This window comes from Vipera ursinii (genome assembly GCF_947247035.1).
Source record: "Vipera ursinii genome assembly, chromosome: 2".
Lineage (NCBI taxonomy): Eukaryota > Metazoa > Chordata > Lepidosauria > Squamata > Viperidae > Vipera > Vipera ursinii.
This window is the reverse complement of record NC_139513.1, coordinates 39,601,398-39,617,917: the sequence shown is the minus strand read 5'-3', so window position 1 is coordinate 39,617,917 and position 16,520 is coordinate 39,601,398. Positions and strand designations below refer to the sequence as shown.

Genomic DNA, 16,520 nt, shown 5'->3' with positions numbered 1-16,520 from the left:
GGAGGATTGGCTTACACTCAATCCTAGGAAAATGAGGAGTCTATGGATTTCATGATATCTGAATGAAAGAAGGGCATTTCCATCTTAGATTCTTGATGGGCTTGCACTACCCCAGGAAAACCAGTGTGCAATCTGTGTTCTCCTAAACTTACTGCCCTAGCTCAGACAGCTTTTGCATAAATCCGTGTCAGGTGTGACTCTTCTTGGACTGGGGTGCCATACTCATGGTCACTTGTGAATCTAGTTTCCTCCTTGAGTTTGTGTCCTTGCCTGTACTCCAATATGAATGCAAAGAATCCTAAATATTTAGAACTTTTTTTAAAGAGTAATCAAAGACTTATGTAATCAAAGACTTACCTATGTTTGGTAAAAAAAAACAACAAGTCAACAATCCTAATTAATTGTTGTGCTTATAGTTTACATTATACACTCCCACAGTTGGTAGGGAAATTAGCAGTTTAATCAAGATTGAGGAAATTACAGCAGACAAGGAATGCAAACTAAAACAGTTTCTGAAAGAAGGTTGCCTGAGTGGTTTTGCTTTCAACAGGAGCAGATAGAAGAAGAATAGTCAAAATCCAGTCAAGACCAAGATCAGAGTTATCAGTCAAGAGGTCAGAATTTCATGATCAGAATCCACACAGACATCGCATAAGAGCTAAAAATCAGATAGTTGATTACAGTGAGGACTCATGGGTCAGGTTTTGGTTTTGTCTCTTAAACCAAACTGCAGTCAGTTGCCTTTAATTAAGGGATTTACATCTTTGCTTGGCAAGGAACCTCATAGATTGTCTCTGCTGTGTTCTTTGCTTCTACTCACTGTGTGCGGCGGCTGCACAGCCTTACATGTGCCCTCATCTACAGCTTCAGGTGGTGTCTGTGTTTCATCACCATCTTTATAGGATTGTATGTTGCTTCATTAGTATGCATGTGACTACTTTTTATTCATGTATATTCAATTTATATCGGTAATTTTAATTAGATCTTTGCAGTGAGGTCAAGGATCATTCTATATTGAAAATGTTCATTTATAAGCAAAAAGTTATATGCTGATTTTATTTCAAGATTTTGGGAGAATGAGTTATAGCAGAAAATACTTACCTACTATTATAGTATATTACTATGTCAAGTGAAAAATGCTTTATATTTGAAGTATAGCATGTAATTTGGTCAAAGCGTAGTTTAAACACTCCACTACTAGAATCCTACAGAGATTAGAGTTTAGTTCTTGCTCTGAACCTGTTTTGCTTCAGTCATGTACTTTAGTGGGACACATACACAAATGGATTGCTACACAAGCTATTTTTTTCTCAAAACAAAAATGATATTTTTAGATATTATCTATCTGCATATAATATCCCAATGCATTTGAGGGGAAGGATTGTAATATCTCAATACAGCAGTTAAAGATAAAGGGGAAAATCAAAAGTATGATCTGAATTTATCTTTTTTCTATAAGATTGCTCATGCACAGTTTTTCAGAAGTGGAGAATAAAATTTTTAACATCCGTGGATAACAGTCTCGTCAAAACAGTATGCCAATTTCGAATTTAACATAGACTTGACAGGAGCCATATCCCCTTTTCTTCATCATGCTGGAACAGAGCTTTTCCTGCTGCTGAAAACTGTATTTTTGGATAAAAGGATACGTAATGTCAGGGGAAAAAGTGAGATCTTCTGTTAATACTAGAAAAAGCCAATTTAAGTTCAGTAAGCTTAAATTCAAATTTGGCAGAGTATATAAAGATGATGTACATACAGTAGTAACTACCAGGATAACAAGTAGAAAAACTCTTTTTGGTTTGAATTATGTCATATGTCTGTCTGCTGGACTTCTGACGCATGCTTGGAATTCATTAGACAAATTTCCTTTGATGTTGTTATAGTGAATTTCACTATATGGTTTTGATAATTTATAATGTCAGTCCCTCTCTGTGCTCCCTCTTCTCTAGTGTGTACTCTGTGTGTGTGTGTGTGTGTGTGTGTGTGTGTGTGTGTGTGTGTGTATCACATATATAGGTATAAAATCAATTCTCAAGAGGAATCCTAGGGAAATTTTAAAGAAGGTATATTAGAACAAGAACTACCATTCATTTTTTTATTTTACTTTTTTATATATAAGGCTGTGAAGTATCTGTCTAAATAATGATTTGCTCACTTCTTTTTTTAGCTTTAATGCCTGTCTATATATATGTCCATATTGCTTAAGCAATGAAAAAAAAAACAAGCTTTTTGGTGTAAATCAGAAACTTGCTATTTAATTCTTGTTAAACAAACATAACTGATACTGCTTTAGAAATCAGAATAAAACCTAATTGCCGGCAAGGTTTTGTGATCTATAACAAAATTGCATAAGGACTCAGAATGAGGCATCTGATTAATTATGTTTTTCCCCCCTTTTGGCATTCTGTTTATGACAATTACATGAGTCTTTATTAACTCTCTCTGGAAGAAAGCATGTTACAGGATGAGAAGAGATTTCCTTCATCTGTTACTCCATAGGTAATTTTTGTGCTTTTTCTAGTATTTAAGTGCCTCTTAACTGCTTACTGTCCATCTGTGTACCATTCATAGCACTATAAACTAGTATATGTAGCATGACCTTGTAACTTTCTTTGTTGGTACATCTGCCAAGACAATATGTTTCCTTTCCTTAAAATGCAAATATGCTACATACTGCAGAGAGCTCCTTAGTCAATAAATAAATTGAGGTTGGAGGGGGAAAGCCCTGTACCTAATACCCATTTAATTTAAATTCATTTTATAAACATAAAGACACCTTTTAAGAGAAGCTTTAATTCAGACTAGCACCTTGATTTGTGGTTGCCATGGAGAATCAAATCTGTCATTTGACAAGAAAAGTCACCCATTTATGACAGCACTTTATCTTGTCTCTCCAGGGGAAGAAAATGTCAAAAGTGAGAGCAGGAAAAAAAAATAAAACCTTGAAACACCAGAATTTCTTGATTTCATTTTTATTATTCAGCTATCATATCCTTTCTGATAATAGCAACTTGGTGAAAATAAATAATGTTCCTACCGTAAAATCAAATATTTCCTATTGGAATGGACAGGACTCTTTGTGACTGTCAGCACTGTGAAGTCTGGCAAGAAATAGTGTTATTAGATAAACCCACAGTGCCCAAATCCCATTTTCTTTTCATTACAGTGTCAAAATAATTATACCTGTGTAATTTGGGTAAAAAATTGAAGAATAAGTAAAACGGTCCGTCGGAACAGATTGCTTTAAAGCTGTATTATTATGGGGTGGGGTTTTTGGCAGGCTGAAGGAAAAAGAAACAGTGTTATAAAAAGTATTCAAAATTACATTTAAATAAAGATGTGTGATTAGCTTTTCATGTTATTTGCAGAAACAAGAGAAGGCAAAGGTTGCATTCCGGTTCACACTGTGTATGTAATTGTATGTGAATATTTAGGTCAGGTACACTGCAGTCGTGAGTTAAAAAGTAAAGGATTTTCCTTTTTTAACACTTTAGAGATTCTGACCCGAGATTCATCAAAAGAGTTCCAGAGGTATTGAATTAAATGTAATATAATCAAGGACTCTTGAAAAGTGATTGTATTTTGAAAAGCTTACGAGTAGTAAGAATTGAGTAATTCTTGGAACGTGAATGGTTTATATGGTTTAATGCCACTATAGGAGAAATATCTGCCTTAGAAGCAGAAGTCATATTTTGTCTTTTGCAATGGATCTTAAAATGTTGCATAAGGATCCCAATTAAAATAACTCAAACTATGTGGCTTTTCTTGAGAGAGTTTCCCCAGCATCTGGCTGTCAATGCATTATATGTTGATTGTATCTTGCATGAAATAAGAAACTATTATACTATCCTTTAGTAAGGCATTTCATGTAACAAAACAAATTGCAGGAGAACTATTCTTTCAGACTTTTGTCTTTCATCTATCTCTAAACAAGAAATCTGAAGAGAAAATGAATGGGTTAATCTTATTTCTTCCCCCCCCCCTCTTGTTGAAATTGGCTTAAAGTGTTAGATTCATAGCCAATGCTACTTGGGATCTGCTACAAGGAAACAGATATCATGATAGTTGCCTTCTTTCTATTAATGTTGAGTTAGCACACAACAATCTTTTAGAATTAAAAAAGGACAGAAGGAAAAGGGGAAAAAAAAGATGAAAGAGTTATAGCTTTGAAAACAAAACCTCCGGATATATTTCCACAGATTAACTGTTTCTATCCTCATTCTCAAAAAATTGAGAACCCTTTCTTCCAAAAGATTTAACTTAATTCCTTCATGTATATTTCATTGTGGTATTGATCATAGAATATTATAGATGTTTGATATAAAATGTAGTATTACAGTAGGATACTTTTTAAACATTTAAAGCTGAAAGATGCTATAGTACTCCTTTCTATCTTCCTTGCCCAGTTTTCTTGTGAATGAGAAGGCTGACATTGCTTGTATTACCAAAACTCTGGGTTTCATGGTCGGGGACAATAGATGTTTCCTGATGGGTTTTATATATGGCACCAGCTGCAAATCTGGGGCTAAAATGGAGGTACAGCCATTTCTATCCAAAAGACTCATATGGCTTCTAAAGATGCTGTTCTGAAGAACCTGTGAAGATGTGCAATAGGGATCAGAAGGGACTATTGCTAATATACAAGCCTTCTTGCGGCATAGCAACTTCTCTGCCTGATACGGAGTCTGTAGCTGAGCTCCAGTGGCATTCTCCAGGCTTCTGATCCCCAGGAGACCTTAATCTGATCCCCAGGGGACTTTAGGTACAGACTTGGGGGCTGCTTGGATGTTCATGACCCAAGCCATCATGACAACCATGAATCTGGTAAAGCTATAGTTGGCCTGATTCATAATGGACCTAATTTCTATCTCTGGGAATTAGCAGTGTACTCTGAGTTGGGGGACATTATCACCATTCCCTTGTCGTGGCACATCATTCCCAATTGGCCTTGGAATTTTCTGAGGCTGCTCCTTGCTGTAAGGAAGTAGGACCCATTTGGTTGGTTTACCGCAAGTGACCGATGGACCCTGTTGGTTTCCAGAGAGAGCTTGGGGGTTGTGATGTAAGCTTCAACTGAAGCCTTAGTTGTTCATTTGGAATGAAGGAGTGCCAGTGGCCATGGACTGAAACATGTATGGTATGAATTCTCCGTACTCACAGCTCCTAGAATTTTGGGAGGAAGTGGCATAAGAGATGCCTAGAGGGGAATGAAGAGTGAACAGCACCAAAGGGAGGTCAGAGTCTTTCTTAGTATAACTGTGTGGCAATATTGATGGCTAAACATAGATATCTATGGATATTCTCAGTCATCCAGGTCATGGTTGTCCCAAAGGTGCTTTTTCAAGAGGCAACTGGACTTTCTTTGTTTTTCCTTGAAAAGGTTTCCTTTCTTAATCAAGAAGCAGGGAACCGAAGAAACTTCTTGGATGAGAAGCGAAATGTGAAGGTTCAATTTAACTGATTTATTGCCAGAGGTCTGCACAGTAATCTTCCCAACCAATGACCAGCACCTGGTTATAGTTATATAAGGGAAACAGCAAACAAGGGAGGGAGGTGGACTTCCTTTGTGGCTAAGTAATGATTCTGCAGAGAATCAGTCAGTAGCCCTGCTTAAAATAATGCAGTGTTTACAGGACCACAGTGATGATTATTCTAACCATTTCCCAGATAAAGGTGCTTGGATTTGCTCAGAGTTGGATTCAAGCTGTACAGATTCTGTGGTGGTCTGTACAGATCCTATGGAGGTATCCAAAATATGAACTTGCCTACTTATTTGTGGGAAGAATTTGAACCCGTTGGTCTTTATGAAGTGGTCTGGGGTTTTGAAACAGTAAATTGGCCACATGTCTTTTAAATCATTTCTGGAAACCTTGCCAAGAAAACTACAGGGATGTGTCCAAGAAGCCTCCAAAAATTGGACATGATTGAAAGGATGGAAAAAATAAATAATATCATAATTCACCCAGTAGCATTGTATAGTACTGAATGCTGGCCAAAAGTGCTGACCTATGGAGATGCACGTGCTATGTTGTTCATTAGGCATTTCCCTTCTTTACTGTGTTAGCAATGATATAGTCTGGCAGCAGCTGGACCTTGCACTAGTAACAGAAAATGTGGAAAAATATGGCATGACCAAATTCTATGAGCAGAACTCCACACCATTGCCTGGAACGCCTACCATTTTAACCTTGATGGCAAATACCTGTATGAAGACCAAAACAAATGTGACAGGACACAATTAACCCAGACATGAAAAACATGCAATTGTACCCAGCTGCTGCATTTGATCACATGAAATGGTATATGTTGATCCAAAAAGCAGACTCCATTTCTGTGGGAAAACAATAAACCTTTATTGTCAAAGTACAACATGTGTACATTGAGATTAGCTGAGCCTCCACCTGTGCTCTCACCCCCCAACACACAGTGACAACAAACCCTCCATCCTACCACACCATGTGAACCAACTACACCACACACCGGCCTCCCAAGTCAATTCTGTTCACAGAATAAGCTCAATAAGTTCACAGAGATTATGTCCCATTGAAAAGCCTAACAGCCCACGGATAAAAGCTATTTTTCAGCCTGTTGGTACGGCTGGCTATATTCCTATATCTCCTACCAGATGGTAGGAGAGTAAAGAGATACCGTCCAGGGTGTGAGTCATCCCTGAGAATCTTCCTCACTCTTCCAAGGCAACGAGCCCTGGCAATGTCATCCAGTGGTGTCAGGGAACAGCCCACAAAGTCTTGTGCTGTGCTCACCACCCTCTGTAATACTTTCCTGTCCGCGGCTGTCAGACCAGCATACCAAACCACAATACCATACGAGAGGACGCTCTCTATAGTAGACCGGTAAAAGAGGGTCATTAGCCGTTGTTCTACTCTGTTCTTCCGCAAGACCCTAAGAAAGTGAAGCCTCTGTTCGGCCTTTCTAGCCACCTGGGTTGTGTTAACTTTCCGGGTCAGATCTTCACAGAGGTTGACTCCCAGAAATTTAAAGGAGGAAACTCTATCTACATAGTCCTCCCTGATGTAAAGTGGGTCAGGTTCCTCCTTTTTTCTCCGGAAGTCTAACACCATCTCTTTCGTCTTGCCGATGTTTAGGTGCAAGTTGTTGTTACTACACCATATGGATAGTTTTTGTACCTCCCCCCTATATGCTGTCTCATCCCCACCTGTAATAAGACCCACCACAGTTGTATCATCTGCGAACTTCATTATCATAGTGGATGGGTCAGATGATACACAATCGTAAGTGTATAAGGAGTAGAGGTAGGGGCTAAGCACACAGCCCTGTGGCGTGCCGGTGCAAAGCTTCAGGGGGGTGGACAAAGCAGACCCGACCCTCACTGTTTGTAACCGATCCCTAAGAAAGTCTTGAATCCAATCGCAGATGGTGGGGGACAATTTCAAGTCAGTCAGCTTCTCGATCAGAATGCTCGGCAAAATGGTGTTGAAAGCCGAGCTGTAGTCAACAAAAAGCATCCTGACATAACTTCCAGGTCTCTCGAGATGACTTGCTACAGAGTGTAAAGCAGTAGCTATGGCATCATCTGTCGACCTATTTCCCCTGTAGGCAAATTGATGTTTATCAAAGTCCAGTGGGAGGCATGTCCTAAGATGTTGGAGAACCAATCTTTCGAAGCATTTCATGACTACAGACGTTAATGCAATAGGTCTGTAGTCATTCAGACACTCAACTGCAGTTTTCTTGGGGACTGGGACAATGGTAGCTGCTTTCAAGCATGATGGTACATGCTGTTTGCAAGGAGATGTTAAAAATCCTTGTCAGGACCCCTGCTAATTGATCGGCACAATTCCTGACCACTATTCCCAGCACCCCATCTGGGCCTGCGGCTTTGCAGGGATTCACAGCCTTCAATACAGCTCTCACTTGGTGTTCACACAGGGTGAGTGGCTGAGAGTCAGAAGGCCGGCCAGCAAAGGCTACGGGGTCTGGTCTTTTAACCTCGTAGCGGGCGAAGAAGATATTCAGCTCCTCAGCCAACAATGCATCGGTGTTTGCCATGCTCCTTGTGCTGCCCTTATATTTGGTTAAGTGCTGCAGTCCCTGCCATACTTGCCTTGGATCGTTATTCGCTAAGTGGTTCTCCACCTTTTGTTTGTATTGTTGTTTTGCCATCCTAATGCCTCTTCTGAGATTTGCCCTGGCCTCTCTGTATGCGTCCCTGTCCCCTGCCTTAAAGGCAGAATCCCGGGCTCTCAGGAGTGTTCATATCTCTGCAGTCATCCACTAGGATGAAGATTTATTTTTTTTATTTTGTTCACTCTGGGATCATTTTTTGTCTCTGAAGAGGACATATCAGGAGTCACATTCAGTTTTTCACTTTAGATGTTTTTTGTGTCTTCTTCTCCTCAAACATGTGTATAGTAATTTTTATTAATTAATGTAATTTCTGTTCCAGAGTACCATTGAAGTTTCAGCACATGGAACTTATCCATTTTTAGTCCTGTACATAGAGACCATGAGTTAATAAGTAAGCAGTATGACTGAGTAGAGGTTTGGTCCTTGTTTCCCAAAGTTGTAGGTAACATTTATTTGATTATACTACGCTGGCCTTCCTTGTACTTGATGTGACATATAATCATTTATACGTTTATGATTAGTTATAAGGGCATTTCAGTTTCCAACGTTAACCACATCATTTTCACGTGTATGATGATTATCTCAATTTATAACTTTCCATATTTTTTTTTTGAAATATTCTTTTATTTATCTATGCTAGAAACAGTACTTTATAAGCAAACAAAAAAGCTTCCTAATTGTTTGTGTATAGGAAAAACATGGTTTACATAGCAGCATCTCTCCAAACCTGAATCTTTAGCTGATACTGCCAGGGCTCCTGCTGAGCAAATATGTCAAACATAAAATAATGTGGGAAATAAAATAATGTATTCATTTTATTTGTCAGCATTTCAGTAATATTGCAATATTTGAGCAATTCACAACATCTGTGGGCTTGGAACACTTGTGCCCATCATAAATGTAGGAGAATTGTGACATGTCGTTGTGAGATAATCTGTCTGTGGTTAGAAATTGAACTGTAATCTCTGGTGTCCCAATCCATTGTCTAACCACAGCACGTTCTTTTGGTTCAAATGAGATGGCTAGGATACCTTGTGATCTTTCCTTTCCTTAAGCTTCTGTTTACAAACCTGGTCAGCAAGAAAATGAATGTTTTTAACGGAAAAAACACCTTTTATCATCTTTGAAAGGTTGACATTTTTATTCTTTACTTAGTTTACTTAACTAAGACAATTCACTTTTATTCTTGTAGTGACATCATTGCACCTGAAACTTTATATGGTCTCAACATTAAAAGAGGTCCTTATTCCAAGGAGTCCAGGATATAAAGTCTAGCACTGGCCAAAGGAAACAAGAAAGTCAGAAGTGAGGACTCATTCAGATTCATCCTATACAGGTAGTCCTCAGGTTATGACCACAATTGAACCCCAAATTTCTGTTGTTAAGTGAGACATTTGTTAAGTGAGTTTTGCCCAATTTTACGATATTTCTTGCAACAATTGTTAACTGAATCACTGAATTAGTAACCTGGTTGTTAGGTGAATCTGGCTTCCCCATCGACTTGGCTTGTCAGAAGTTTGCGAGAAGAGATCACATGACCCTGGGACACAGCAGCCATTATAAATATGAACCAGTTGCGAAGCATTTGAATTTTGATCACGTGACCATGGCGATGTTGCAAAATTTGTAACTGAAAATTGGTGATAAGTCACTTTATTCAGTGCTGTTGTAAATTTGAATGGTCAGAAAATGAACTGTTGGAAGTCAAGGACTATCTGTATAAGTGGCAACACACTGGACATATGCAGGATACCTCTCTAAAATCTTTTGAGAAAGCACTTTGAAATGAGCTGTAAAGCAGTTGTTAAGAATTGAGAATGCAGTCATCTAAATAGTCTCATAATTTTATTATATACCGTATTTTCCGGCGTATAAGATGACTTTTTAACCCATGAAAATCTTCTCAAAAGTTGGGGGTCGTCTTATACACCCAGTCGTCTTATACGCCGGAAAATACTATTCACCTCTCTGATCTTTTCTCTTTTCTGCTGGACGGTGGGATCGCTTGGTGAATGGAGGTAGGCGATTGCGACCCGTGGTTAAGCGGCCGATGGCGAACGGGTCATGGAGGGCAAACTCTCGTCAGCTTCTGGGGCGGCTACTGCAGCCGCCGCCATTGCTTTCTGTAGGACTGGCCATGCTTGTGCTTCCAATGCTGGCTGTCAGGTCCCCGAAAAGAGGAGGGGCAGGCGGTCCCCAGAGGCGCGCTGCTCGACAGTAGGAAGGGAGCACCTTTGCTCCTGCCGAGGCACCGCCTGACCCGCGCCGACCGGAAGAATCGCTTGCCTGGTCACAGAGTGCGGAACAGCGGTACTTGGTGCCCCTCTTGCCCGCAGACCATGCAGCGGCCCTTGCCAGCCGGCCTCGGCATGGCCGCCCGAAGCCCGGCTCTCTAGCGCATCTTCCGGGCCCGCCTGGCCAACCGTCTCCTGGACGGGGCTTGGCTCCAGACGCGGCGGCTGCTCCGTCTGTAAATGCTATCTCAAAGCCGAATCGCGCTTGGCTGTGCAGGCTGCCGAAAGGCGGGGACTCAGAGTTCCCGCGGTGGTTGTGGCTTCTGGCGTGCTGTTTGCAGAGTCTGGCCTGGAAGAGCGTGTGGCTTTGCACCATTTGCATCAGACGGGGCTGAATCTGAATCGGGCTTGTGTCGGACACTTGGCAACTGGCATGTAAGTATTTTCCGGCGTATAAGATGAAAAATCTTGAAAATCTTCTCAAAAGTCAGGGGTATTCTTATACGCCCAGTCGTCTTATACACCGGAAAATACGGTATATTATTTTGCAACACACACGCTTGAACTAGACTGATGTTTCTCTGTCATATATATGTGTGGATATGTGGATATATGCAAAATGATATTTTTTGAAAGCTGAATACAATGAAATTTCATTTTAATGTATGCTGATTAGTGTAAAGTTTCTATTCTATTCTATTCTATTCTATTCTATTCTATTCTATTCTATTCTATTCTATTCTATTCTATTCTATTCTATTCTATTCTATTCTATTCTATTCTATTCTATTCTATTCTATTCTATTCTATTCTATTCTATTCTATTCTATAGCAGCATGGTTTCCCTCCTCACCTCTCCACCAAAACCTTTCCATATATTGCTGATTGGCAGCTTGAATGTGACAGAAGAGGAAAATTGTTAAATAATCGATGGGTAATTATATTAGATACAGTCAATTAATTCAGCTTTATTCAAATTAAAATTAAATTTCAATCAAATTTGGGATTTGTCCTGGTTCTACCTTCTTGGTCCTGCGTCCTATTCAGCTGTTGCAGTGTCCCTTCTGGTACATTACTGAAATGAAGACTGCAGCTCTTAGTTAAAAAATGATCGCCCATACATGCTTTTAATTTGGAACTGGCTTTCTAAACTCACTTCAGGCAGTCCGATGGATGTATGGAAGATTCAAAAAAAGGTAGAAAATGGGGCATCTGACTACTTTTTCTTCACAATCTCTTAAGCATTCAACTGGGAAATCTGATGGGCAGTTGTGCATTCAATTGCTTGTATTATATGCAATTACTGTTCTCTGCATAATCTGGAATTTATTAGGATCTCATACTGCACAGAAAACTGAATTTACGCTTAAACAGATGTGAGTACAGCTCGCTTTGAGACCTATTGGCTATATGCCAGAAACTTAGTGGAAGGGCATGCACAGCCCTGCTCCCTATCCAGTCTGAAGCTCTGCATGGGTTTAAACACCTAAAGAGAACTGTGGTAAATAACAATTTGTGAGTCATTAAATGCACACACAAAAAAGGCAACTGGAAATCTAAAAGGAGTTGAAGCAAGTTTTGAAAGTATGCAGAAAGATTCAAATCAAAAATTCAAAATGGTGTACAAGTAGAAAGATGTGAAAATGTTTTTCATCCTCTCTTGTGATATTGGAAAAGTCTAATAAAAGATGAATGTTCGGGGATTCAGAATTGATGGGGGGAAAAATCACATACGTTATATTGGAACTATGCAGTTTATTTCCATGGCATGCAGATAGGTGTATAACTGGATAGTTTTAAAAGGGAATTGTAGAAATTCAGTGACTAGGGTGGTCTTGATTGTTGATTTCAGCCATCACTTGCTTATCAACTTCCCATAGTTAATATGTATGAAGATAGAATGCTAGTTTAGATAGGCATTTTGTCTGACTCAGCCAACTAGTCTGTTGTTCCAATCCCAGTTAATATTTCCAGATGGTGGTTGCTAGAAGGCAGAAGAATCCATCTGTGTTCACTTTTCTGGCTGTGAGGATGACAGAAGGGCTTGGAATTTGGGACACAGAAAGTTTATACAGCAGATTTGACCCAATTAGCAAGGGAGTTGCTGAAGGGGAGGGGGCAATTTGGGAAAAAAAATAAGCATTATGTAGGACTGAGGAATTTCTACCCCCTTTAGGGAAGCCAAGGGCTATTTTGCTTACTTGCTTTTACCTGGCCTGCTGTCATTTAGTATATGTTTGTTCATAGAAAAGATCAGATGTGCTGCCAAAGCCTGGGGTGGTGATAGTTTAAGGAGCATCAACTTTGCCTAGTGGCATTGAATTTAAACGTCAGCATCCATGTGTACAGTAGTTCTTGCTAGGAGAATTTAGCAGCTTATATTGTGCAGAGTTTTGGATTTAAAGGGAAATCCAGAGATAAAGGTGGGAACTCATGCAGCACCCTGTGAAACTTCCTTAAATAGCTACATTTTCCCAGGATCAAGCTGAAAAGTGATCCAGGGGAAATACACATTGCGTTTAAGGGCATCTTTTGAACGTTTTCCTCTTCAAATCAGAGGTGTTCCATAGCATTTATGTTTGAATGCTCACTCTACTTTGCTGAAATATATGTGTACATATGCCTGTGTGTGTTAGCTTTGCATAGATTATCTAATACTTAACATAACATACTCCTATTTAATGTAATCAGTTATTCACCCATTTCCCTGATGCTAATGCATATTGCTTTCTCACAGTTGTGATTTTAGCATAGGAAGGGGGAACCTCTTGACACATTCTTTAATTCAAGACCCCCATAAGTGTCAGATAAAAATACTTTCCCTATTGATCTTATCTCTTTTACCTACTACCTAGTGCTGGGTAAGAGTTTTAAACTGCTGGATTTTGAATTGCCCATTGTTCATCTGATTAAATTGTATTTAATTAGCTTTGTGTTTAATCCTTTTGTTTCAGGAAAAGATTATAAGGAGGGAATGAGATTTTTTTTTAAATCATCTGCTTAAATGGAACTTTTTTTTTATCTAAACAGATATAAAAATTCCATGAGATTCTTTTTTTAAAAAAAATGCCAGTCTTTTATCTTTTCCTTGCAAGGTTTTTGGAGACTGTAAAGTGTGTGTTTGGGTTTTCTTTCGTTTTATGTCCGGTGGCAACATGCTTAACACTGAGCACATCTGAGTTGCGTTTCGTAGAGCTTTCACAATCCTTTTATAAGAGGACTGATCTGTTAACCTCATCCTCTTTAGATCTGGGAGGCAGATTCTCCTATACCATGAATGCTCACAATTTTTCTTTCCAGAGCAGTCAGCGAGTGATTTTAAGCCTGGTGGGCAATAGTTGTGTCCATGCGTAATACAGACAACCCACAGTTCTAAGCAGCAATATGCAATTTTGAACTTCACTCATTGAACTGTAATAAAACAATATAAGCATTGCTTGGGGGAAAGTGTGGATGCAGTTATCCTCACTCCAGACTCGAGCATATGAAAACAGTGCTTGGGTGAGGAAAGGATTTTGAGATTTGGTTTTGATTGAATTGCAGAACTGAATGGCTGGGAATGTCACTGGAAGACTAAATGCCTGTAGCACCATAAAGTTTTATTCATGTGAGGATTTCCAATATAAAATAGGTGGATTCTTTCATGGGACGTGAAATAGAAGAAGTGTCCCTAACTTGAAAATGAGGCTAGATAGATAATAATACTTGCTTTACTGCATATTAGCTTGTACAAAGGGGGGAGAGGAGAGAAGTACTTTGGACAATTGTTTGTTAGCCAACACTATAATTCACACAGTATTTTTTTCCCTGTGAGCATTCTCTGAGGATTCCACATTTAGAAAAAAAAAGTGTTATCAATAATATTTTGAGAGCTCTATTCGAATATAATTTCTCATTGTTTTTTAAAAAGACCAACAGGAAGTACTGTATATGTTTATCAGACAGTAAAAAGTATTACATTAAGGAAAAAAAGAAAAGAGCTGAATATGCCTTAATATACTATACTGTCTTATTTCATAGCTCAGTAATGCAGACATAATTAGAGATAAATCTGCAAAGTATCAGAGATAGCTCCACCTTCTTGCAATAAACAGTGTACAGGTAGTCCTCAACTTATAGTATTCCTTTAGTGAACATTCGAAGTTACAAAGGCAATGAAAAAAGTGAATTACGACTGTTTTTCACACAACTGTTGGAGCTGCCCCATGGTTATGTGCCATGTATTTATGTCATGCATTCCCCTTTTGCAACCTTCTGATAAGCAAAGACACATTTAGCTCATAATTGTGATATGTGCAATTACTCTTGTTGCTTTAAGACACGGACTCAGTGTATTCTTTCTTCCTCATAGAAGTAGCAAACATGAAAACAATTAAATGATGTCTTCATTTAACATGTAGCACAGCCAACATTTATTGTTTTTAAAGTTAATAACATAGATTGCCATGCTATATTATGTGTGATGAAGTGTGAATATATTTAGCTTTTATTTATTTCTAGTAGTTCTTTGTGATTGAAAAATATGGATTACTCACTGCATGGGTTTAATTATCATTGTGCAAATGTACAGTTGAAAAATGTACAGTTGGTTTGTGAATACAGGGAGAACAAATACAGGGAGAAAAAAATCTTTATGAATGGGAACTCTCTGAGGTTTTATAAAACTTTTATTTAATATTTGAATAGCTGCTTTTTTCTGTTGTGTTTCATTATACTTTATTATTTACTTTTTGGGGCCTTATTGTTATTGCCAATTTAGGTATCATCTAATAAATATCATAAGATATATACCGGTAGGCTAGAAATAACATTTTAATCCAAGTTCCCTTCTTAACTGGGAATCCATTTAATATGTTTAACATATGCTTTCCATTGCTTATATGAAAACCTGCAACAAGAAGAAATTCACCTTTGTTCTAGAGCCTAGACAAAGTATCCAGTTGCTTCTAGCGGTGTTGGGTGTGCCTTTATGGCTGAACAGAAATGGATAATCAGTCCTTAGTGCACATATCCTAGGTTAAGGATGGTGAACCTTCTGGGCTTGGCATGTCAAAACTAAGGAAAATCCGAATTTAACTCTACTAGTGTGTCAACCCTACCCCAAGCAAAAGATAAACAATTCTCTATTTCCACCCACCTCCTAGATCATCCTGACTGCAGCACTCAGTGGCAGCGCTGAGGCTGGGCCTGAAGTAGAGGTCTGGGCCTTGATTTCATCCCTTGTGCTACTGCTGCCAAAAGGACCACCTTGAGCCTTGAGAATGGCACAATTGTTTCTACAGCCTAGCACTCCCGTGATCTGTTGTGCGCCACTTACCTTCGGGTGGTGTTCTCTTTTTGTTGATGGGCCCTAGTGGCCCACCTCAGGCTGCTCCGGGTTACACAAGGCCTTCATTCTTGAAGTGGCTTCAGAGAATGCTCTTCTGCAGTCTCTGTAGCCTCCAAAAATTGTTGGGAAGTATGACCCATTCTCATGCAATTTTTAGATTGTCTCAAGGCCGTGTGACTTCCTGAGGCTGTGCAAAAACACAACCCATTCCTGTATGGGTTTTGCAACCTCCAAAAATAACACCGGAATGGGGTATGCTTTCAAAAATAATTATCAGGTGTTTGTGAATACTGGCATGTCATAGATTTACCTTCACCGTTCCATGTTCTTGGTACACATATCCTAGCAATGTGTTTTGGAAATACAATATATTTCTCATGATAGCTTCTTCAGTCAAATAATGGGAAGGGATAAAATATTCAATATCTGTGAGTATAGTGCTTGAAGTAGCATTTTTTTTAATGAAAGTAAGACATTTTGTGAGAAAAATAACTATCTAAAAGTTAACATAAAGGTGTACTATTGTCAGTAATCAATATTCAATCAATTAGCTCTGGTTAACATCCCATTCACTATTCGCTATTAATTCAGTTTGTAAATGCATGATTGTATAAAATATCTATCCCAAAAATATCTTATCCCAAATTCCAAGCTATATCACTTCTGAGATGGTAATAAGAACATTATTTAACCTCTCCAAAATATATAATAGAATAGCAAATGAGATATGTATGTGCAAATTCCTTTTATTCAAGAGAGAGTTGAAGATATACCGGAACCGCTGGTTCCTGGTTCCTGTTAGCATGATGGTTAGGAACATCTACGTTCTCTACACTAAGCAGTCT

General features: G+C 38.8%; 1 protein-coding gene across 18 annotated transcripts in view; it reads left to right on the top strand.

Moving 5' to 3' along the window:
• FOXP1 (forkhead box P1) overlaps positions 1-16,520 on the top strand; it is a 666,401-nt gene that overhangs the window by 134,162 nt on the left and 515,719 nt on the right. For 6 of the 18 annotated variants that reach the window (XM_083354300.1, XM_083354290.1, XM_083354295.1 and 3 more), the window contains one exon: positions 9,305-9,448. The exons of the other annotated variants lie outside the window; for them this stretch is intronic. The gene's annotated coding sequence lies outside the window, so the exon portion shown is untranslated. The remainder of the gene's footprint in view (positions 1-9,304; positions 9,449-16,520) is intronic. 18 annotated transcript variants of the gene reach the window in all.